The sequence below is a fragment of the Balaenoptera physalus genome, assembly GCF_965194825.1.
Source record: "Balaenoptera physalus genome assembly, chromosome: 5".
NCBI lineage: Eukaryota > Metazoa > Chordata > Mammalia > Artiodactyla > Balaenopteridae > Balaenoptera > Balaenoptera physalus.
The window spans coordinates 141,969,002-141,995,360 of record NC_138884.1 but is presented as its reverse complement, the minus strand read 5'-3'; the positions used below and the strand labels follow the sequence as shown (position 1 = coordinate 141,995,360).

General features: G+C 34.8%; 1 long non-coding RNA gene across 2 annotated transcripts in view; it reads right to left on the bottom strand.

Annotated features, from left to right (window-relative positions):
• LOC309661005 overlaps positions 1–26,359 on the bottom strand; it is a 471,219-nt gene that overhangs the window by 190,477 nt on the left and 254,383 nt on the right. The gene's annotated exons all lie outside the window — the stretch shown is intronic.

The following is a 26,359-nucleotide window of genomic DNA, read 5'->3' as shown; positions in this document are numbered from 1 at the left end:
TTCACAAGCTGGCAGCCATATCTCAGGATCTGGAAATAAGCATTGGATATCCAGAAGTCCAATTTCATCAGCACACCTGCAGATAACAAGTCTCTTCAGAGTCTGATCTATTAATAAAACTCCCACGGTACTGATGTGTATGAATCAGAGGGATGAGTTATTCATCTAGAGCAAACATATAACCAATAAATTAACCATAACAATTTAATTGGCCCATCCAATTTTTCTCTATTGAAGACTTTACATGGAAAACTGAATTATTATCCAAAGGTTGCTTGTTGAGCATGCAAGCAAAGCAATAGAATTTGGCATGTTTTAAAAGGTATACAGTTACATAGTGGATTGAAATAGCTTCATGAGTTTACACTTCTCAAAATAGCTGGTCCACAAACTCTTTGTTCCCAGCTATGGGAGATAAGAAACCTGTGCCAGAATGCAAATTGAAATTTCAGCTGACCTAAGTAGTATACTGTTGGTCTAGTTAATTTAAATTATAACACAAGCTCCTTTTACTATGGTGACCCAGTGACATACTTTGCAGAACACACTTTAAATGGCCCTGGAATAGAGGACCATCTCACATGAAGCAAAAGAGATATGATGATCATAATTTCCAATTTTATACCTGATTTTCCAGCCTCCCCACTTAAAATCCTTCATCTGGTAATGAGGTCTTTCATCAAACGGAGTACTTGGAAATCATTAGTAACGTGGTTTTTACCATTATAGTCACATTCCAACCAAACTTTTCCAACACCAAATTAATGTAACCTACTATCGATACTTCTTAATTTCTTCACCCTCAATGGTAGTTGCCATTAGCACCTTATCTCCTTGGCACTTACAATTTCCACAACTGCCCCAAATGCCAACTGCCAGCCTCACAGCGTTTTACCTCAAGGCCTTGTATGTCCATACCAGCTTTCTCTGCTCTTGCACACTGGAAGAGAGGTGCAGACTGGAAGGACTGGAAATTAATACCCTTTGGGAACTGCATTCAACTAATGAAAGACATGAGTTGGGGGAAAACCCTGACCTCACACCTCTTTTTGATAAGTCTTGGGCCTGTGTTTTAAATCGTCTCCCAGAATTCTTTAGCAGCACCCAAATCCATTTGCTCACAGCGGTATCTTGCTTGCAACTTTTGTTAGCTCCTCCCCTTCCTGTTTCGTTTCCATTTGTTCCCACCAGTGTTCACGAATCACTTCCCAAATAATTCATTTGCACTTTATTATTAGTTTCAGGTCTTCTTCTGAGAGAACCAGTATTAGAAACATGAAACCCACTTATTCACAAATAACCCATCGAGTTATTCCTATCAGTGAATAATTTAAAGTGTTTCACTTCTTTTTTTCCCCCTAACTTAAAAAGTTAATTTTTGGAAGTCCACAGAGTTCTATGTGTCGGCTTTAAAATCTAGTTCAGGTAAAGCACATAAACATCAAGTACCAAATGATAGTTCCACATAGGCTTTAGATAATCGTATTTTAGATAATCAAAAGGGTAAGATCACTAGAAACAGGTGATGTTAAAAAGGAGACTTTATAGACAAATTGGGATTTGAGTGAGGTTTGAGGGTGTATATGAATCTATACATACACAGTCATTTGGAATCTAATAAACAATTTTGACTACAGTAAGAAGAATATACTGAGCAGTTTGTAGATTTGAAAAGTGAAGAAAGTACATTGCAAGAGCTATAGACAACAGACCTAAGAATAAAGCAACCTGTATGCAACACAGTACTGTGGATAGATGTTACAATAAAGAAATAACACATTTTAAATGATTCTGCAGTCTAGGCACATAAATCTAGTAGCAGCACATAGCATTGACATGACTGTGAGTAAGAAGAAAGCTGGGTAAAAGTTTATTTATTGTTAAAACTGTAGAGTGGAAACATTTTCCCAAGTTATTCAGGACCTAGGCATGTTACATCCAGAGCTCAGGCTACTTTTAGGAGGCATTGATCATATTGGAAAAAAAAGAGATTAGACAGACTGGAAAGTTAGGCAAAGATTATCCTCAAGCAACAAGTAATTAAGTAGGTACTAAACACCACCAAAATCCAAGCACGTGGGCATCACACATCATCATGTAATGAACAGAATCCCCAGAAGTCCTGAGAGCTGTTCTTACCCAGGTTAAAGGCAAGAAATAAGGATTCGGTCATGAAGATGGTTTTGGTGTGTCAGGATTAAATTAGCAAAACAGACCATAATTCCAGAAGACCAGATATATGAGAAAGATAACCACCCAGGAAGTCAGGCACAGGAAAGCAGACATGCAATAGAAGGAGAGAGATAAAGTCGTAGTGAGGGATTAAATGCAAAACAAGATGTACATATTCAATTTAACCAAAAGAAAGGTTCAGAGCAATAGCCGAAACTTAGAAATGAAGTCCAGGATAGATGTCAGTAATGAAAATATAATTTAATTTTATATACATCTGATTATAAGTAAAATACAAATGTTACCGGGTTGGCGTGCGTTGCGTCAAATAGCTTCAACCGAGGAGGTCAACGGAAGGCCCAGACCAGCAATCTCGGTCCTTGCGATAGCAAGCAAAGAATTACAGGCTACCACTTTGGGCTTAGGCGCAAAGCAAAGTTTATTGAAGCATAGTTACACTCTTAGAGGGAGAGCGGGCTGTTTCTGCGAAGTGAAACCAGCCCTCCTGTACAGGCTTAAGGGTGTTTATAAGGAGTGTTCTGTGAAGAGGCGGGGTTCGATCATGGGTGAGTGACAGGGGATCATTATTTGATTGGCAGTCCCCGAGTTAGGTAACAAGTTCATTATTGTGCATGCCCTTACCCTTGATTCACTAAGAAAAGCCCACCTGGGGCGGGGGCAAAACCACATGCAGATTTTACTATAGTGATGGTATAATGAGTTTGGGTTAACTATAGGTTATATGCCTATCTAGTCTGGGCATGGGCAGCCCAGGGAAGTTCCCTTGTGTTACTGTGCCCCCTCTTTATCAGGTTAAGTTGCCCACCACCCGACCATAGTTTTGCCCTTTCTGGGTGGGGTCGGGGAGGGTCCCCAGATGGTTGGGGTGTAACTTGACTACTCCCCTCTTGTCTTTTCGCCACTGTCACCTCCTTGCTACTAATGTCTGACTATCTAACACATATATGTGGTTAACTGCAATATTTTATTCATTTAACAGGAAGACTTATAAAGCAGTCTGTCCCCTCCAGAGGGAGTATTAGAGTTTAAAGGTGAGATAGATACAAAAAAATATATCATTATACCATTATGGTAGTACTTAGCCAAGAGTTCATAGAAGAAATATATGATGTGTTAAGTGATTTAAAGCTCATGAAAGAGGCAAACTGTCTGGGTTTAATTCTTAGCTTTGCCAGTAGGGAAAATTATTACAATTCTCTAAGCCTCGAATACTTATTTGATAACTACAACTATTAATAGTACATGTCTAGCGCTTCCCTGGTGGCGCAGTGGTTAAGAATCTGGCTGCCAATGCAGGGGACACGGGTTCGAGCCCTGGCCGGGGAAGATCCCACATGCCGCGCAGCAACTAAGCCCGTGTGCCACAACTACTGTGCTCTAGAGCCCGCAAGCCACAACTACTGAACCCACGTGCCACAGCTACTGAAGCCCGCACGCCTAGAGCCTGTGCTCCGCAACAAGAGAAGCCACGACAATGAGAAGCCCGCGCACCGCAACGAAGAGTAGCCCCCGCTCACCGCAACTAGAGAAAGCCTGCGCACAGCAACAAAGACCCAACACAGCCAAAAATAAATAAATTAATTAAAAAAAAAAAAAGTACATGTCTAATGGGGTTTTGGGGATTTAAACAAAATAATATATGCAAAGTTCCAAGTACAAAGCCTAAAATCTATCTCCACCAGCCAAAGACCACAAGGAATCACATACAGTAAAAGAGTTAGGTGTGTTAGCTTAGTACAGCAGGGGAGAAGGCTTACCATGGGTAGCCATGAAGCATCTCAGTAAGAAGAATTTAGAACAGGCTTGTTACAGAGTTTGGGTTTAGAGAGGGTTTAAAGAAATGAGGAGTTGTTCTAGATTGTTTTCTCCCAGGGGTGAGTTCAATTTCATGGTTAAACGTCTTAACAATTTTTATCTAGGGTGAAAGAGGAACTAAGCTCAGCTAGGTTTAGCATAGGTAACCCTACGCATAGGTAAAGCATAGGTCAAGAAGCAGTTGTGATACGTGTTAGTCAAGAGAGGGGCATGCATTTTCTGATTGTATTGTATCTTTCTCTTTGTGTTCAGACATGATTACTAAGTAGTTTTGCTTCTGTCTTGATGCATCAGAGCCACAGCGTGGCTTTGCCAGTTGTTCTGGATTTCTTGTAAAAATTCGTTATGTTCAGTATTGTGGTAGGCAGGCTTCTAAAATGGTTGTCAATGATCCATGCCTCCTGGTATTCATGCCCGTGGGTAATTCCCTTCCCTTGATGTGAGCTGGACCTTTAACTTGCTCCAAATGAACATAAATATAGCAAAAGTGATGCGTTATCACTTCCAAGACTAGATTATACAGACTATGACTTCCACCTTGCTAGCACCCTTTCTCCTGCCAGCACTCTTTTGCTCTTTCTTTTGATTTCCTGGCTTGTTCTCTTTGAGGAAGCAAGCTGTCATGTTGGAGAGGTTCACGTGACAAGGAACTGAGGACTGTTCCTGGCCAATAGCTAGTGAGGAACTGAAGCTCTCTGTCCAAGAGCCCATGAGGAAATGAATCTTTCCTACAACCGGGTGAGTGAACTTGGAAGTGTACCCTGAGATGATTACGTCTCTGGCCAACATTTTGCCACCTGTGAGAGACACTGAAGGAGAGGACCCAGATAATCTGCAGCTGGATTCCCAACCCACAGCAGCTGCAAGGTAATAAATGTTGTTGTTTCAAGCCACTAAGTTTGGGGGTAATTGATTATTATACAGGAAAGAATTAATTCAGCAGTCCTGGGCAGCTCAAACCTGGCACATACCCAAGAAAGTCCTGTCTTTATGACTAGCCCTTGGCCAGCCCCAGAGACATGAACTCTGAGCCTTTGGGATATTCTACCCAGTAAGAGTGTTTTTGCGTGCCTGAGGCAGTAAGCCACACAGTACCAATTTGATCATATAGTTTACGCTAACAATGTGATTTAGGTTGGACATCTGATTTTGCTCTTGTGGGTCTGGAGTCTAGGTAGTTGAGGTCGTTTATGCACATGCTACATGCCTTGGCTGATTTTAATCTGTATATTTTTTTCACCATGTTTGTGAGAATAACAGCTTTTATGAGTCCTGGGAGACCTTCTAGCAAATCATTGAGCCTGAAGATGATCTTGGGACCCCCAACACAGTTGCAGAGCAAAGCCTAGCTGGCTCCTACCAGGTTTCCTCATTTCAAAAAAAAACCCAAGGGAATATAATAAATGCACAGTAAATGTTACCATATTAATTTTTTTGCTTTCCCTAGAGAATAAATTACCTTAAGATCCTGAAGCAGAACCTCCCTCCCCTGGCTAAGACAGTCTCAGCTGACTTTCTTCTACTCCTGACTTCACCTTTTCCCTTTTATCAGCAAAATATAAATACAGATTTTCAAGCATGTCCAATGCTCTTTTAGTTACTATTAATATTTTTAATAATTATAAAGTATTTCAATACCTCTTCTATCATTTTCACCCTGTGAATAAAAGTTCTGACTACAAAATAGATCACTAGAGCTGTCTCTTTATTAATCCAACTATTATGGTGATCTCTTTAATCTCAAACTTATTCACTGCTTGCTCATTTTAAATTTAATTTTTTTATTGAGGAACATTATAATTCTAATTTTTGTATTGATGGATATTATAATGCCATAGATTTGTTACAAAATCACAATTGTTTTCTTGATCCTTTATTTATAAAACAAAATAAACCAAAAATTGAAGTTTTAAGCTTGCCTTTATGAAATTAGATTTAATTATTGTTCTATGTATTCATTTGAATTGATAAACAGTTCATTTTAAAGGTGTGTTCAGATATATTTCACTATCCCTACTCTATTATTGATTAAGATTACTTTAGGATTGGGTTTTTCTAGTACTGTCCTGGCATATGGACTTAAAGAATTTAAAATATTTTATACTAAAAATAACAGATGTTGCAACTGTTTTCTTTAGGGGGTTTTAATTTTTTAAAACCTCTTTAACACGCTCTCTTTTACTGACTTCCTTGAAAGACCTATTTAATTTTCATGTGATAACTATTAAAGTGAATTCAGCATTATCAGCATAAGTGAACCACATTACCTAGTATCTAAATAGAATCATCTCATTTGAAAATAATATTAAAGTTAAAAGAACTATGCATTTTTCACAGAAAGAGACATAGGGAAATAAGTTACTGTTAAAATATTTTTGAAATTTATGGTAAGAAAGGAACTAAACTGAGATTATTTTCTTTACATGATGTTAGGGTATTCTTTTGCTTGTTAGGGTTTTTCATTTAAATATTGTAAAAATTTTAATTTCATTTAATATTTTCTCTCTTTCTCTTTCTGTGTCTCTGTCTCTCTCACTCTTACTCTCTCTCTGATTTTTGAAAATTTCTGTGCAATCTATAAAACTCTATGTCAATTTTATTTTCTGAAAAATTCCAACCTAATTGTTTGAAGCATATCGCAATTAACATGGACATTTTTACATATGATACTATGATACTTAAAATAATAATTAAATAATTAATAAAATTTATTGATATTATAGAAAATGATAAACGTGAGAATATAAACAAGGAAAATACAGCTCTAATTTTGAAATTTATAATATTAGTAATATATTCCTATTTTAACTAGAGTAGAAAAAAGTGTTATAGCATAGTGTATCTAAATAAAAATGGAGCGTGAAAAGTTACCAACAAGGATACAATTTATCCTCATGGTAAAAAAAAAAAAAAAAAAAACATTTCAAAAGGAGAACACACACATGTATATACACATATATGTACACACATGTATATGTGTAAGTAAATATACAGGCAATAAGTTACATATAAACAAATCAATATTTTTAAAGATTAGAGGTATACCAAAAGTCAATATCAAAATCATTAGGTCTCCCATGTGGATTTAGAGGTCACACAATAGATTTATTAGAACAGCTGCCTCTCCACTTAAGTCTCTAGCTCCCCCAGTAGTAAATCTAGTTCTAGGTGGAAAGCACTAAATTCTCTTTACATTTTGCAGCTCTGGTGGTCAATAAACTCCTTTGTTTCTCTCACTATGTGTTACATCACTACCAAAGACAGAGCAAACAATCTACTAATTTCATAAATGTAATTATACCAGATTAGCTAAAAAACTAATGTGACAGCAAGATTCACTGCTACATGGATTATTTATGAGTCTTGTTCAAGCTTATATGGTCATGGATAGAACCTTATAATACTGGAAGTGACAGTATAGTTACCATAGTGACTAAAGTGCTCAGGTGTGGGCTACAAAATATAAAAAATACAGGTAATCTGGTATCTTAGAGATGCAGGGGAGTATGGAACTTAAAATATATTGGGTATAAATGAAATATATATCCCTCTTGACAGCTCCAGTAATTGAAGTTTGGAATCTCCAATATATAATATAGATTTTTTTTTCATTTAAGTATATGTAGAGTTTTTTAAATATATGAAATGTATTTGTTAATAAGCTACATACATGTGAAACAGCCTTTAATAATTCTTTTCTGTGTTTGAGAGATATGCACTCTAATATCTTTAAAGAGAAGTTGAACTTTAAATAATTTATTTTATCACATATTTATTTTTTAGCTGCCCTGGAAACTGCCTAAAGATTTTCTAAGTAAACTATATATCATACAGCCTGGTTATCTGACCTTCAGCCCATCTCCATTTGTCCCTTTACAACATTAAAAAAACAAAACAACAAGAAATCTTATGAAATAAAACAATTAATACCAAAAGATCCTTACAAAAATTAATATTATAGAAAATGAAATGTCTATAGAAGCCAGATCTATTTCAGCTATTTTTATACAGACACAAATGTTGTACTTGCTAAGTAAATGTTCTCAACCCAAGGACATTTGCATATCTGGTCTTATAAAATGTCAGAAATAATCAAAGAGGCATGCTCTTGAGTTCATTTGTCAAAGTATCCGTCTTGATGTGAGGAAGGGAAAAAAAAAGAACGTTCGGCAACATTTTTAAAGGTCTTAATCTATTTTCATGTTCTTAACTGAAAATAAATTTAGGCACATGTATATTATCTTCCTGATGAGAACTTCTGTTTATTATTTTAAGACACACATAACCATTTTATAATAAGGTTGAAATGTTTTCCAAAATTATATTTATTATTTATCATTAATAAACTGTACAATTTAATGAGTACAGGAAAGTATTGATTGCTATGATTATATTACCTAAACTGAGTAATTCATAAATCATTTTCTTCAACATCGTATGGGTGATAACATAGCATATATATATGCTATGTTATATATACATGTGTATATATATATACACTTATGTATATAATTTCCTTTTAGATATTGTATTGCTAGTATCTTGGTGTCTAAAATATTATTTGAGTAACATAATTGTCTTTTACAAATATAATCCATCCTCCCTAAGCAATGTCTTTTTGAAATATCATTTGATATCACCATCTGAATAGAATATGATTTTTCTCTTTTAAACCTGATACTTTTTGTACCAGACCTCAAAAAAAATTCCAATTATACTTCTGCAAATCAAAGTTTCCTGTAATGCAAATGATGATTTTTTTATTCATAAATCTCTTAATCCAGTACAATTATTATTTCTTAATACTATTTTATGCAATATCATAACTATTTTAACTATGTAAATTCTGATTGATAAATATGGTAATTAAACACAGTTCACCAGTGATATTTTATTAAACTTTGATAACAGAAAGCCTAGAACAATTCTGCTTATGCTGGGCACTGTGTTTGCTGCTCTAAGTTAGAGAAATTAACCGGGCAAGATCTCTGCCCTCAGAGAACTCATCGTGGTAATTATTAGAGGAAGTCTTAATATTAAAAAATAATAATGTTAATAATATTATTAACAGATGTCCTCTTAATTAATTAATGTCTATTCTGGAGGACCCAGTGTGCTAAGTGTTTGAGGCAAAAATCTCCTCTAATACAGCAAGCTCATGAGGCAGTCATTATAGGCACAGGGTGTAAAATATAGAACATGAGGGTAAAGCTAGGCATCGAAACAGTATATTATTCATTGTGGTGAGAAATGTGCAGGTTCTACAGCCAAACTTGTTAATTTCAAGTTTTTACTCCTCCATTCATAGCCTGTATGTTCTTGGGTGAGTTACTTAACCTCTCTGTGCCTCAGTTTCCTCATCTATCAAATAAAATAATAACAGCAGTTACTACCTAGGTTACTTGTAAGCACAAAATGGGTAAAAAATTTAAACTCCCTAAAACTTTTTTAGACTTAGTAAGTCTTCAATAAATATTTATAATTATGATATTATTTGAATAACAGGTGATAGATTTTATTTTCTATGTTATTGATAAAAGTATGACTTAGTTCACAGCTTACCTAGTTGGTTTAAAATATTTTATATTTTTGTCTTGTTTTATGATATTACTAGTGTATTAGTCTATTTTACTTAGGAAAACAGAAGCTACTCTATGTAATGCAAGAATGGAATTGTTATTATAGGAATTAAGAATTTACACAATTGTTGAAAGATTGTGCAGGGAAAAGTCAGAGAAGTACTTCACTAAAGCTCAGGAAAAAAAGGGATGATCTCACACTGAAGCTCCAAGGAGCTCATAAGGATGCATCTGTGAGCATCGGTGGATCTCATGTCCACTCATGCATCTGGCAGCAACTGCCTGCAGAGAAGTCTAACTTTTCTGCCCCATTGAAATCCCAGGGGAGGCTGCCATTTGGCAAACTGAGAATTAAATGGAAAAATAGCTTGGGGCAAAAACAAGTTTTGGCGTCCCTGAAGGAATTCAAAGGAGGATTTTGGAAGTGCTGGCAATGATGTCAAGTTAACAACAATTAGGGCACCTAAACCATCGATGCTCTGCCATGGAATCGGTATTCCCCTCTTACAGAAGTTGAAGCAGAGACACAAAGACATTACATACTTGCCTACATCCACCAGATATTCAGTAACACAGTAGGATTTGAGCCCAGCTCTGCCTGACTGTCATACCCAGGTCTTGTTTTAGCCACTGGGTATACACTTTCATGGAGGTGCCATGCCTGAACTGTAGCATGGAGAAAAGAATATTAAACAAAAGATCTTAAAAACTTTTTTCACTTACATTTCAATAGTACAGAAATTTTTATGAGTTGATGTTCAACTCATAAAATAACTTAATCACAGTATATTTAAAATTGGGTGTTCTCCTCACACCAGTTAGAATGGGCATCATCAGAAAATCTACAAACAACAAATGCTGGAGAGGGTGTGGAGAAAAGGGAACCCTCTTGCACTGTTGGTGGGAATGTAAATTGATACAGCCACTATGGAGAACAGTATGGAGGTTCCTTAAAAAACTAAAAATAGATTTACCATATGATCCAGCAATCCCACTACTGGGCATATACCCAGAGAAAACCATAATTCAAAAAGACACATGCACCCCAATGTTCATTGCAGCACTATTTACAATAGCCAGGACATGGAAGCAACCTAAATGCCCATCGACAGACGAATGGATAAAGAAGATGTGGTACATATATACAATGGAATATTACTCAGCCATAAAAAGGAACGCAATTGAGTCATTTGTTGAGACATGGATGGATCTAGAGACTGTCATACAGAGTGAAGTAAGTCACAAAGAGAAAAACAAATATCGTATATTAATGCATGTATGTGGAAACTAGAAAAATGGTACAGATGAGCCAGTTTGCAGGACAGAAGTTGAGACACAGATGTAGAGAACAGACATATGGACACCAAGGGGTGAAAACTGCAGTGGGGTGGGGATGGTGGTGTGCTGAATTGGGCGATTGGGATTGACATGTATACACTGATGTGTATAAAATTGATGACTAATAAGAACCTGCAGTATTAAAAAAGAAACAAACAACTAATACTAAACTTTCATTGGGTTATTTGTATGGAAATATGTTAATATAAATGTTTCAGACATTACATGAAATTTCTAAAAATCTTATATGTTCTGGTATAATGGTATGTCATAATTCTAGTTATTACTTTAAAATGTATATCTCAGAAATAACTAAATTTCCTTGTCAATTGCACTATTATGAACTTTCATCAAATCTTTAACCGTGGTCATTTTTAAGTCTTTTGTCATTTACAGACAGTTCTGGGTGTACTCTGATGCTTTTGCAAATATGTTCCTATAAAAGGGGTTCATCTTCAAGGAATTCATAGAAAAGACTCGGACAAGTACAGGTTTCTGGTAACTGTACTGCTGAACTGAATGAATAAGCATTTTCAGAACTCTAATGAAAAACTGATGAACTCATAAAAGTGCTAACGAAAAGATCAAGATGAAAAAAAATTAATTACATGGGACTGAGTGAACTGATGAGGATGATTATAATTTTTGTGACTTTCTGTTTGAATTAAAAAAAAAAATCCCACAAGGACTCAGAGGCAAAGAATATACAAATCAATTCTCACTGCAAAGTAAAGGAGCTGTTACAGTGGAGGATTACTGGACTGAATGTCAATATTATGACATAGTATGAGTGTGTTTCGTGTTTGGTAATTGCAATCATTGTTGCTTTTGTTGTGGTCATCCATTTACAATACTTGGTGTCAGTCTATTTATCTCTTGTAAAAATAAAATACAGTGTGTGTGTGTGTGTGAAAGAAAACACACACACACACACACACACAAAAATTGGGTGTTCTCTAACGGTCGGCAATTGAAAATGCAGGGTCCTTCAAACTCCAGGTAATTGAAGTTTGTACAGAACAAAGGAGTATTGTTGCTACAAAAGAAGAATTCAACCCTGTATAATTTAAAGCTGAGTATGTCCAGCCAGTGCACATTAACATCTGAAGGCAGAACTTAAAGAGCCATACAATGTGATATTTACAATTAAAATAGTAATGAAAGGCAACTGACCTTTATTATAACGTACTCTAGCTCATTAACTGAAATAATGTACTGCAGATGAATGTAAAAACTGGTTATAAAGTTCTTAGACCCCTGAAACTGTCTTTAAACCTTTAAATCACAAACTGAAAAGGCATCTGGCTGAATCACTTGTTTTATTCTGTCTTCAAGATGTATATCCTCTTTGCATGCAGAGAACCTTTTCAGAAGGAAGTTGTTCAAGAGGTAGTCCGTATGTAAATTCACTAATTAGATTACTGAAAACACTAATAACACATCCTGTTGTTGCTTCTTTAAAAAGACAGAATATTCTCCACAATACATTCGCAATAATGTAAACTAAATATTTGTCTGACTGCAGAATAGAATTACTTTTACGGGAATCAGTAATAATATGAATCCTGAGAGTATAAGCCTTTTGCATAGCCTCTTGTCTTTTAAATGAGTCATGAACTCAGGGATGCCCAGAACTTTTCCATATGATTGAGATGCGGTGATTGTGTGGAAAAACTGGAGATTTCAACTGAATAAATATATATTTAAAGTGCCAATTTTGGCTGAAATATCTTCAACAAAATTTTTAAAGAGCAATTTGTAATTGATTTGTGCAGGCAGAACCACCATAGGAGACATTCACATAACCTAAGCTCTGAATCATGCGCATATATTTTTAATTCCTAAACAGTCCATTTATTAATTGACAAAATATTTAACTTAATAAAGTGCTTTTAGAAAAAATTTCTCATTTAGTTAGCATTTTTAAATGAAATACATCTGAAAAATATTATTACTGAGATTAAAATAACGTTATGTTAGGAAGAAGAGAGGACCATAATTTTGGGTATTATTTTGGGGTATTTATGGGTAAATCACATAAACTTTCTGAACCTCAGATTTCTCATTTCTGTAATAAGAAGGATGAGATGCTTTCTAAGGACCATAAAATTCTATTTTCCTCTGATAAATATAGTTTTCGCAGGTCTTGCCATACTATGAAGCCAACGTTGCCGTTGCATATGAATATCATATGCACGGTAAACTCATAGCTTTACCTCTTTTCAGAACAGGATTTCCTTTCAGGCATACACTCCTAAATGGTTGACAACTGCATTTATCTTGGCATTTCTGCTGAAATCATCACGCACCAATTCTTCCTTTCTTTTTAACAATACCGCAGAACTTCAAGCTCTTAGAACACTAGTTGTTTGTGTTCACGGTTTAAGGGATCATTCAGCCCGGTGTTTCTTTTCAGAAGCGCTGTTGCCATTTGATGGGGCTAATTCTTTAAGTGCACTTGCAGCCTCCTCTCTGTGGTGCATTTAGCGTCCCTGGAGACCTGGTCCTAGAGTCGGGCAGTAGCCACAGCCCTCTCTCTCTACAGGTCACTGTGATAAAATCTTGCTCCATATTTCCACTTCCACTGTGCCATAGTTGGGCAATAAAGTATGTCTATATTAATTGTTACATGAGAATTTGATGTTACAGGAGCTTATTTCTACCCAAATCAAAGACAGGTATGAGTAGATTCTAGAAACTGAAGCAAAGCCATCTTTTTTTTTAAAATCACAATTCAGAATCCGTTCCAAAAATAAGAATGTTTTTTCATAGTTGTAGCTTAATCATTCATTTTATTCTTCCTAAAATTATGATTGGAATAAAATATTTTGTCCGCTTGGATTTTTCAAAAGCAGGAGTCGCTTTGCTTTCTTCTTCCTAATCTATTTCTCTTCTATTGAGTCTCCTGGATTGGAAATTTATATTTGCTTTAACTAGCACTTTGTTGAAAAGTCCTCTGATATTCCATGTAAACTTGAGTTTATTCTGTTTTCTGCAGTCCTTAATCTCCAGTTTTGAGGTTATATATTCTTGCTTTTGTCCTCTTTGCCAACTTCTTCAATACATTCTATTGGAAGGCGTTTTAAACTATTCTTTTCTTGTGTTAGCCTTTTTCTTAATTACTTCTATTCTCCACCAAACCACACCTTGAGTTTCTACATAGAGTATAAGCTTGACTCTACTTGTTTTAGTGTTATACTAATTCTTGAAATACAGACACCTTAAGCTATAAAATAATACTCCATCCACCGAAACTTGTCTAACTGGAGTGATAGGCCAATATATAAGAAAAAATATTTCTTCTGGAATCACTCCTTGTTTCCTTTGGCCAAACAAACAGGTGTTTATTAATTTGCATATGACTATGGTTTGGAGTAATAGTTGTTGCAGAAATTACTGTCATGCTTTTATCTTACTTTTCGGGTTTTCTTTTTCCCCATCAAAATGACACCATAAGAATTACTTCCCCAATCAGAGACTGTTGGGAGTGTTGGAAGTAGTCCCAAAGGCTGTGTGGGAGGACAACCCCAGGCAAATCAGAAGTGCTCGACTGTCATTTAGCAGTTGTACACTTCAAATGAATCCCAGCAAAAAAATAAATAAATAAATAAAAGTTTGTGGAAGCAGGTAACTAGGTGTAAGACAAACAAGTGGTAATTTGTATTAAAATGTCTCAAAGGAGAATTCAGTGGGAATTATTTGAAGCCCCCTGAACTCTCTAGTGTCAAGTCTTACAAGTGAGTTATAGCAACTGTTTGATCTTGCCTATTACTTGATTTCTGTACCTGAATCACCCACATTTACTTTCCTATTTTCCTAAATTTTCTCAGAGAATTGATTTGGCTAAGGTTTAGGAATAAGAAGGATTAACATTTGAGACTGTGTGAAGGTGAATTTCTCAGAATTTGGGTTTTAGGGGCTTCAGACACATCTTTTGAAAGGTGGCAACAAACCATCCTGGTCTGAGGTATTGACAGCAGAATGGAGCGATGTGTTTCCTGTTATGTGCACTTACCTCTCATCTCCCCTTTTAAGTATGTGTGTATGTGTGTGTGTGTGTATATATATATATATATATATATATATATATAATATATACTTATGAAATATATATTTATATATGTATACTAGACTGTATATACTATACTATATATACTAAATATATATATATATATTTACTGGATATATATGACATGTCTTTTGTCAGATAGCTTTAACTTCTTTACTCATGTCATATTGATGAAAAATATTTTGAAGGGATCTGGTTCCTTTGTTTTGTTTTGTAAGTTTCAAATATTGCAAAATATAACTAAAAGGCATAGAACTTTTTAAAGTAGAGGAAAATTTCATTACAGTATAGCAGGTTTCTGGGACTAGACACTGTCGCAAATGGAGGGGTGTGTAAGATAGTATTTGCCTTCACGCATCATCTATTGGGATAAAAGGGTTAAAAAAATCGTATCAAGAAAACATACTATTAGTGCTTTGGGCATTCCAAGGACAGAGAATTCACACAAAATGGAAAATCAGAAAATACTCTTGTAGAATGCTGAATTTTAGAGTTCTTGGTAATGATTAAGATTATTAATTAATAATTATTAAACAAATATGTATTAATGTCTACAGTATGTTAGGCCATATAGTATGGTCGTGGACAAATAAAATATGCTTTCTACTGTGATTCAAAATAGAATCTATCTTATTTCAAGATAAATGAATTTTATGTTTTTTGTTTAATTGTGGTGACAGAATGCCAGCATCCAGTTATGAGGGATTTTTCTCTATTTCACATTGCTTTGGATTCAGTATATCATTGGGGAATCATGCAAGAAAATACAAACATAACTCAAATAGAATTGATGATCTCAGACCAATCAACCTCGTCAGCAGGTTGTGTTTCTTTGAAAAAATTATGTGGCCTCTCCAAGCATCACTTTTCCCATGTACGAATCCACATAGTATGCAGTACAGATTTGATGAAATAATTTACATAAAACATTTAGTACTGCCTTACACATTATAAGTGGTCAATGTTTATTGATTTTTTGCTGCTGAAAAACAACATATCACACAGAGAGTTATGTCTGTTCAAGTGAGGTGATCTACTTTTTCATTGGTCTGGAATATTTATTTATGATGTTTTCTGAGGACAGATGTTTGTATGGAATGATCATTAAAGACATTTTCTAAATTTTATTAGAAAAATTACACATATTTATTATGTGTAATAGTACCATTATGAACTTGTTAAGCTTTGTCAATTTATGTAAACTGAATAAGGATACATACATACAAATTAATACACTCTGTATATTTTGGGGCAGAATGACATACATTGACTCAAACTTGCCTATATTTATATTCTACATTTAGGAACATTTGAGTTGACTCAATCTGTGCATGGAAAGGATGGATCCTCAATTCTATGGAACTTCATTAATATAGTCTCAAAATGTTTTCAAGTTACTTCTCTTTTTAACTAGAGGATGAATTATTCTGTACATTCCTGTAATAAAGCCTATCTCTGACTCACATTTTCAAAGTTACGTACATTGACACACTGAATTTATATTTTAATTTTAATCTCTCATTTGTTTCATTAATAGCTTTCAAGAACCACTGAAAATACACAAAACTGCAAGAGATAAATACGCTTGGATTTATTTCTTTTCCTTTTTTGGAATGTTGTGTCACTCACTCATTGCATTAATTATGTGACCCTAAAAACAAACAGAAAGGATCAGGACACACAAAAAAGTATGGTTGAACGTAAAAATATTAACACACAAGTAAAATTTGTTAATACAAATCAACTATAGCTGTTGTTTTATCAAGTATAAGCAAGTCTGTTTTGGGGGCCTCTTATTTCCAGTTACTTTAAATGATTCTGAAACAAAATATAAAAACTAGGTTTTCAAAATACATGGCCTTAGATGATATTTACCTGGCCTTTAGCAGTGAGATATCAGCCTAATGAGGTAGGAGCAAATGTTTGGCATATGTGGAACCAATCTGTTTTCAAACATTGTTAGCCTTGTCTGTTTCAGTAAATGCACTGTGTGAACCAAAATATTTTACTTCCATTCTGGGTAGCAATCAGATACGTGGGTGATGTTTCCTCAACAGGGGCATTTTTCCGTATGAGTGAAAGTCACTTGTTTCCCAAATAACAGAATCAAGATGAACATGGCATTACAGATGAAACCCTGACCTCCCAATATCTTAACCTATCATGTTTCTAGGTTCTCCTTGTCCTCCTCCAGGCTGAAACAGGAAGCCACAGCATACTCAGCTCCATAAATATCCACTTACCACATACTGAGAACTTATACACATTGTGTATCTACTATACTTCTGGTACAAAACAAAGTTCCCATATTATAGTGTTATCAATTTTCTGCATAACCCCAGAAACTAAGAACAGGTCATAGTAAATCTACTATAGGTGTTCAATCTGTTAGCTAGATTAACAGCAACTCCAATATTCTTATACTGGTCATTAATAATAATCATATTAATTATAAAACAAGATATTCTACTTTCTACTCATTTATATTAGTGCATTTTCTAGATTCTCTCTTTATATTTAATATGCTAATATTTTTAGGTTTTTTATACTTATTTGTATGTTAAGTTATAATAGAAGCTGATATAATGCCTATAAATTCATGAAGATTCAAAATGAACTGCTACCACAGCTAAAAACAGACATATCTGCTCCCACAAGAGTATACTTTTGGCATATATTAAATTTATTGTAAAGTTTTCAAACCATTTCCCCCCTGCACATAATAAATTTTAAAAAGCAATTTAGAAATTACTCATAGAAAAGTGAATTGCCTAGCAATCCCATGAGTTAAAATTATGTCCTTGAGAAATCGTTTAAAATAAAACAGACTTCATTAAATGAGAAAAACAAATCCCTCTATTAACATAGCACCCAAATGCTAACAATACAAAGTAACAAATCGCTAGAGGCCTCAAATCATAGCATTGTAACCAAGGTTAATTTCTTTAATATTTTGAACACTGAGAAATTGTAGTCTAGAGGAAAGAATATATTAAGTCACTAAATTATCAAAATATCATGGGAAAATAACAGATTTAAGTTTTTACTATCCCTCCAATAAAGCCCTCTTGAGTTGGCAAAAAATGACTAAGTTGAAGAAGAATACTTGGTATATAGGTTTGAAATCTTTGGGGGTATAATAATTAAATCCCTACAGTCTTTTTCTTGAAGAAAGAAAGTAGCCATTCATCCAAAGCTTTTAGGGATTTTTTTTTTTTTTCTCATAGAGAAGTGATTCCCTTTATTGCTCTTTGAAGAGTGTATAATGGATGCTAAACAATTTATTTCCAAATGGAAATGCATCTTCAGAAAAATTCATATTAATCTAACTTTAATTTACTTCAAGTCAACAAATATTTATGACACATTTATAATATGCAAAATTCTATGCTGTAAATTCCTAAGGGATCTATAAAGATGAGTTAGACATATTGTTTGGGGGAGTAAATATAGGAAGGAACGCCTAATTACAAGGGAGTTAAACACATCTGAGCTGGATCTTGAAGACACAGGATGATGCGAACAAGCAAAAATAAGTGGGAGATATTCAGATAGAAAGCAGTACAAGAAGCAAGAAAAGACAGAAGGAGCTGAACAAACTGATATAAAATTAAAACCTGTTAACTTATTTTTCATAGATGATGAGTGCTTCCTCATGTATAGACACGTCATCCTCAGAATAACCCAGTTATATCAATAGAGCTGGTGCCATGCATGTGTGTGTGTGTGTGTGTGTGTGTGTGTGTGTGTGTGTTACAGATAAGAAAACAGTGGCCTTTTAGTTCCACTATACTGATTAGTAACAAAATTAGAAATGAATCCTGTTCTTTGGCTATTAGAGCAGTTCTTCTCCCACTACATTATGCCACCTTTCATATTAGCCATTCTTTCATATTATTAGTTTTCATATCAGATTGTATTGAAGGAGCACTATTCCCTAAGTACAATATAAGCTGAGAAGCTGAACAATGTGGGGTTAGGAGAAACACCATGCCTCAAGTAATTTTCATGAAACTAACTATCCAAGTAACAAATAACTAGAACATTGCCCCCAGTTTAGATTTCAGCTACATGCAGTTATACTGAATAAACATGAGATAAAGGAGAAGTCAAATAGGAATCAAATTGCAAGGTCCCTGAGAAAACTTTCAATAATGATGAGGAAGACTTTTGGAATATGGGGTCAAAGTCAGTCATGGGACCTAAATGTGGTGAAGGAGCTGTGATTTGGTTTTTCGAAGAAATAATCTTTCAAGTTATTTCTATGTCCTGGTAAGGAGACCCTCAGTTAAAAAAAATTAGAAGAAACTATGAAAATTGCATAAAATAACAATTGAATTTCTTTTATAAATGGTTTCACTAGTTTGATTCAGCAAATACTCAAAGAACATTTATTGACAACATACTGGAAACTAGAAATATAGCAAACAACAAACTCTTAAACCAAAATATTTATCACAAAAAGTTGAATTCTTAAAAGTAAACTCTAAATACTTTTTCACTGTTAGTTTATATGTCAAGATTTACTCCACTTTTCTATGTATATTTTAATGCAGCTATCCATTCTTCAAGTAATCCCTTCGAAACACTTTTTCTTTTCTTTTTTTCTTAACTTTTTCAGTATTAACTTATTTTACTCTTTAATAATAAATGTGTCACGATTTTCTCCTTTTGATTTTTGGGCTTCTGGTATTATTTCTTAAGTATTTCCATTTCTATTATGTTTGTTTTTTGTTTCCTATCCATAACATCTGAATTGAGTTTCATCCACTGTTCTTTTTTTAAAAAAATTAATTAATTAATTTTATTTATTTTTGGCTGCGTTGGGTCTTCATTGCTGCGTGCTGGCTTTCTCTAGTTGCAGCGAGCGGGAGCTACTCTTCGTTGAGGTGCGCAGGCTTCTCATTGTGGTGGCTTCCCTCGTTGCGGAGCATGGGCTCTAGGCTTGCAGGCTTCAGTAGTTGTGGCTCGCAGGCTCAGTAGTTGTGGCTTGCGGGCTCTAGAGTGCAGGCTCAGTAGTTGTGGTACAGGGGATTAGGTGCTCCACGGCACGTGGGATCTTCTCGGACCAGGGCTCGAACCCGTGTCCCCTGCATTGGCAGGTGGATGCTTAACCACTGTGCCACCAGGGAAGCCCCACTTCTTCTTAAAAAGTGTGTGTGTGTGTGTGTGTTTTAGGTTTCAGTAATTTAAAAATTCAGCAAATAGTCAAACTTAAGCCATTCTTTCATATTATTAATGAGAAGAGTTCAGTAGAGAGAACCAACGTTTTGGAGAGTCCATATACTTTCTTGACTATATAGGTACGGTTTGGGGGTAACCAATCACCCTCAGGTCAGTGATTTGCTAGAAGGACTCACAAAACTCAGAAAAACTGTTATATCATGGTCATGGTTTGTTACAGTGACAGGATATAGAATAAAATATCAAAGGGATGAGGTACATAGGGCAAAGTCCAAGAGACACAAGATGTAAGATTCCTGGAGCCCTCTCCCAGTGCAATTGTGCAGACAGGGTTTATTTCTCCTAGCCATGATGTGTGGCAACAATACACAGAGCATTGCCAACCAGTGAAGCTCACCTGAGCCTAGATGTCTAGGGTTTTTATTTGGGTCCATTGACATAGGCATGGTTTCCTGCTGACCTTTATTCTGCAGCCCTTCCAGAGATCAAGCTGATAACACATGGCCCAAGCCTACCACCATCAATCACACTGTTACCAAGAACTCTCTTTATTGCCCAAATTCCCCAGGTAACAAAGATACTCTGAACAGACAGGATACTCTAAGGACTTAGATGTTACCTCCCAGGAATCAGGCAAGAGACAAGCCTTTAATGTGCAGTGTGTGCACAACCTGGACTTGCTGAGTTGATCACATTTTCTGCACAATAGGATTAACTTTTTATTAAAAATACAAAAACATTTCTCCTTTAGGTATTGGAAACACTAAAAGTCAAGGGGAGATAAAAATATACACTTGAAACAGAAAAGGGACTGAGGATAGTAAGCAGCAAACTTAATTTTTTTTAAAGAGTAATCTACACTGATGACATTACTTTCTTACCTCTCATTCATTTCTCAGACCACAGATATCTGGCTTTTCTTTTCATCACACTAAAGAAACTCCCCTCTGTAATCCAGAAGGACACATAAAACACCGGAGATAAAAAGTCCAAAGAATTTTTCAAACCTTTGCTTTAGACACTGCTGGTCACAAAACATGCTATATTTTATTTGCACTTTTGACTACTTAAAAAGGTGTGCAAAAATCCAAACTGTCTACAAGTTTATAAAATGAGAGGTGTTACTCTTAAGACCATTTCTAACCTAAGAGATAATCACTGTTCACAGCTTTTTGAATGTCCTTCCAGAAAATTTCTAAACACACACACACACACACACACACACACACCTTTGTTTGACTCCATTATTTATACCAAGTAATGTATAAAATATATAAAATAAGCTGATCCTTTTATATAACATCTAATTGAGATATTTTCATGTAAAATATAATGATAAAACTTCTGGATTTTTATAACTGCAGAGAATATTGATATATGACTATGGTATAATTTAGGATATAAGGTGATATTTCTCAAGCTGCTAAGGTAAAAAATATCTTACTGTTATTATTTCAATCTTCAGTTATATTCAATAAATTTGAGCATCTTTACATACATATGTAACAGCCATTCATAGTTCTTGATTTTATATTTTCTTCTTGTAGCAACATCATTAGAACTTATGCTGTCATATTTGTTGTGAATGCACATTTCCTTTTTTTGGTTTTTGTTTTCAATCTATTTTTGGCATATTTTCTCTGCCAAAAAAATTCTGTAGTGAAGTTTATCTGTGTTTTCCTTTATAGTTTCTGGGGTTTGTGTCTGGTTTAGAAAGAATTTCCAAACAAGATTATAAATGGTACCTTTTTCCATTTTTCATGCAGATTTTCATCTGTACCACTTCTATGTTTTGAAATCTATTGACAGTCACTTTGTGACTTAATAGTTAATCATTTATTATAAATTTTGCATTTAGTCTTGAAAATATGTTGTAGTGTCTGTTTTCAAGGACCAGAGTTTAATATGTATCTAATAAATTGCCTCCATATTATTTGGGTCCTTAGTCTGTGTCCATATTTCTTGCTGTTTATTTGCTTTGTATAGGTTTAGTGACAAGTTAAAATTTTAACATCATTATGAGTTTGTTATTTTCTCCAATATAATTTCTATAGGTAGTGTTTGATCAATTTTGATTCTGTTTTTTACTACACAAAATTTTGTTTTTCTTTTAAAAATAATTTGTTTCATTATTTAATTCTCTTTTTCATTCTGTTTAAAAATTTTCCCTTGTTTTCAAACTTCTCTATTTTTATTTGTATTTTCTGGTATGCCATTTTCTTTAAGATCATGTCTATCATCTTTATGTTTATTAATACGATATTTCGAGTTAGTTCTACCTTATAATATGCTTTTTGCTTTGGATGTGCCTTTGCTTTCTCTCTCTTACTATAGCCTCCACTACTACTAAACATGCATGCATTGTGTTTGTGTGATTTTTTCCTGCTGAAAATTAAAAATTTAGATTTTTTTCTTTAGGTTATTATGACTGATGTTAACATCTACATATTTAAGTAATACTCAAACTTCTATTATTAGATTTATCAGACTTAAATGGTTGCATGATGTTGATTTTCTTAATCATTGATCATCAGCCATGAAAGAACAGTGAATTTATCACCTAATTTATTACTTCACCTTCCACTATCCTATTTTTGGTTTGTTCTTTTCTGTAATATCATTATTTATTACATTTAAAAATTTTAAACCATAATTACCATAATTGTTTTGAAAAGGACTCAAGGGTGCTGTGTTTACTGATTTATCTCATGTCTAAAGATAAATCTTCATACTTGAGAATTAGTTTGTTTGAATATTCTTAATTGCCACTTACTTTTTTTGAATATTCTTTAGACACATCATCACAATCTACTCACCCCATGTGGACATCTAAGGTCAGGCTGATTCCCCCTGAACAATAAAGGGCTAATTTGGAAAGTCAAGGTAGTCCACACCCCGTATGTTCCAAACAAAATTTGGCCCTTGTCTGGCTCCTAGGAGATAACCTCTAAGCCCTTGGAATATCTTGTCTGATAAGAGTATCTGTATCTGAGGGCCTTGGACCATGCCACATTGACTATGTTAATAATGTGATTTATGGTGGGGGCCTGGGACTGTAGGTAGCCGCTTGACTTCTGGAGGGGTGGGAGTTTAAATGTCAGCCATGCCACTTAACATACTCATGTAAATAACCCCTAATAAAAGTCCTGGACACCAAGGCTTAGGTGAATGAGCTTTGCTGGTTGGCAATATTCCATATGTGGTATCACACGTGTTGCCACACATATAGTATATTACTGGGAGAAGTGAGTGCTATCTGCAAAAATCCAACAGGAGAGGGAAACTGGAAGCAATCCCTGGTGTCTCCTGAATTCTGCCCTAGAAGCTTCTTTCCTCTGCTGATTTTAGCCAGTATTCTTTCACTGTAATAAACTATAACCATGAATACCATAGCTTTTCTTAGTTCTCTGAGTCCTTCCAGTGAGTCATTAAACTTAACTGTGGTCTTGGGACCCGTCCCCTCCAAACAGTACTCCCTTTATAGTTCCTTTGAAATTTTTGTCTTTGGGAGCATGTAAAGCAGGGGCAGGTATTTTTCCATTTTAGGAAGTTGTTAATTTCATTATTTTGCTTTCAAATGTGTTTCTGTTTCAACTCTTCTGTTTCTTCTTGAAGGATACCAATTACAGCTGTGTTAGCTTTGAATTTTCTGTCATCCATATTTATTTTCTCTAGTTGTTTCTAGCTCTGTTGATTTCCATTTTTTATTCCTGTGTTTTTTCAGACCTACCTTCCATCTTCTTGACTGTTTAGAGTTGTGCTTGTTTTTCTTTTTTGCTTCGTCTAAATGAACATAATTTCTATGGTTATTTTATTTTCTCTTCCCTTATTTTCTGAACTCTTCTACCAGCATTTTTATATTTACCTTTGTATATTTTCTTTGAATTTTTATTTCAGACAAACCATATTTTCTTTAATTTCATTGATTTCTTACAACATTTACCCACAAATTTGTAAAATAGCTTTTCTGATATGTAATTTTGGGAGGTGTGCATCTTTTATCCCCTTTCCTCCTTTCCCTTTTTATATTCCTTTCCTCTCTTTTCTTTAAATACCTTTTCACAAATTCTATGCTGGTTCCTTTGTAAATTTTTTTCACCTTTGAAATGCAGGGTTACTTTTTTGGGGCTGGCTATTTGTTGAAGGATGGTTTGAGTGAGGTTAAAGACTAGGGTCAATAGGCCACATGGACTTCAGCCCATTTTCTCTGAAATCTTTCTCATGAATACTCTCCCTGAGGATCATTCTCTGCTCTGGCATAGAAGAAAATAAGTAGAGAGAACCCTAAAGCCGTGTATGTTCCTGTCCCCTGCAGTGATTTAACAGTTACTTCTGCTGGTCCGACCAAGACTGTCCTTAGCAGTGATTTCCACATGCTTTTTCTTTTCTGACTTGCCCTATTGAAGAGTTGGCTACATCTTAACAAAGAAGCAGATCACTGTGTTTCTTTTTTAGCCTCCTCTCCCATCGTTCTCTAAGCTTTCATATGTACCCAGATCAGCAACGAAGTTTTGTTTTGTCCCTCAAGATATATGTTGCTAACTGACCAAGGCCCATTTAACAGAGCTCATCTCCTACATTCTTTTTGGTAGTTTCCAAAGATGTTTGATATAAATAGGAGTTAACTACCTCACACATTTACCACCATGTTAAAATAAAAGCAAATCTCAGAACAAGCATTGTCCCACATATAAAAGACAACAAATACTTATTACAGAGGAAAAAGAAATCATGTCATAAAATCTTTTTTAGGAGTTTGACAAAAATCCCAGTTCTCTGTCCTTTTAAGTACTTGAATCACATCACATGAAAAGTCTGTAAAAGCAGAGAATAGTATTCTAGAGGCAAGGTTATCCTTAAGATTATCATCAGGAAAATAGAAATACTTCAAAACAAATTTCTGGATATAAGTCTGCTCAGTGATCAAGTTTCTGGCTTGCCTAGATTCTTAATACTATTAATGAGTAATAAAAAGTTTAGCTTTTCCAAACCTACTGAATTTAAAATTGAGAACGCATTTCTAATATTCATCATGTTATTTGACAAACCAATGTTTTCACTAATAAAAACACATTTTTACTTCAAATTTGCTAATGAGCAAATATTCAACTATTGATCTAGTTATGGATTACCTTTGGATTAGGGTCTTTTTGATATAATAACAGCTAATCACCCCTGTCATATGTTTTTCTGATTAAAGCAACTGATTGCCCCTAGAGTTGAAGCTGAAACTAACTAGTACATATTTACTAACATACTGTCTATATCACTCTGCTGCAATGTTGAAATCTTTAAAAACAGATTACAGATGAGAAAAAAATGCCCAATTTACTTTTGGAGAAACTGGCTCAATTCCCAAGATCAGCTTTTCAGCACGCAAAGTACCATATGTCATCGCTCTTGGTAGCACTTTTTCTTTATACATTATGTATCTAGATATACACTAACTGTATCAAGGACAAAAGTTTGGGGCTTTGAATTCTTAATTTCATCATATTTAAGAAGAAGATCCAGGAAGAACTCTCTTCATGCCCTCATTCTTCAAATCAAATATCTACATGTTCTTTCTTGGAAATTTTCTTTCCTTTATTTCTTTCTGTGTTTTTCTTCCACTGCCCTATATTTTTGTTTGTTTTAATTATTGTTTTTAGTTTGATATAATTTCAGCATTACAGAAAATGTGTAAGAATAATATCCAACCCAAGACCATATGTTCAGTTCCTCAGACTTATCTTTTATGACCCTAAATTTTTAAAGGGCACATGGAAAATACCCTTTATTTGAGTTTGCCTGGTGCCTCTTAATGATTACAGGTCATACAGTTTGGCAGGAATACTACAGGATATATTTTGTATCCTTTAACTTTAAGGTACATGATGTCCGTTTGTCCCTTGATCTGTCAGCTGCAAGCTGGAGACCCAGGAAAGCCAGTGGTGTAGTTCCACTCCGAGTCTCAAAGCCTGAGAACCAGGAGCAGTTAAGATGTTATTTCTAGTCCAGGTCCAAAGGCCTGAGAACCAGACTCCAATGGTGTAAGTTCCAATCCAAGGGCAGGAGAAGACTGATGTTCCAGCTCAAGCAATCAGGTAGAGAGAGTGAATTTTCCCTTACTCTGCCTTTTGTTCTATTCATTCCCTCAAGAGATTGTATAATATGCCCACTCATATTGGCGCAGGCAATT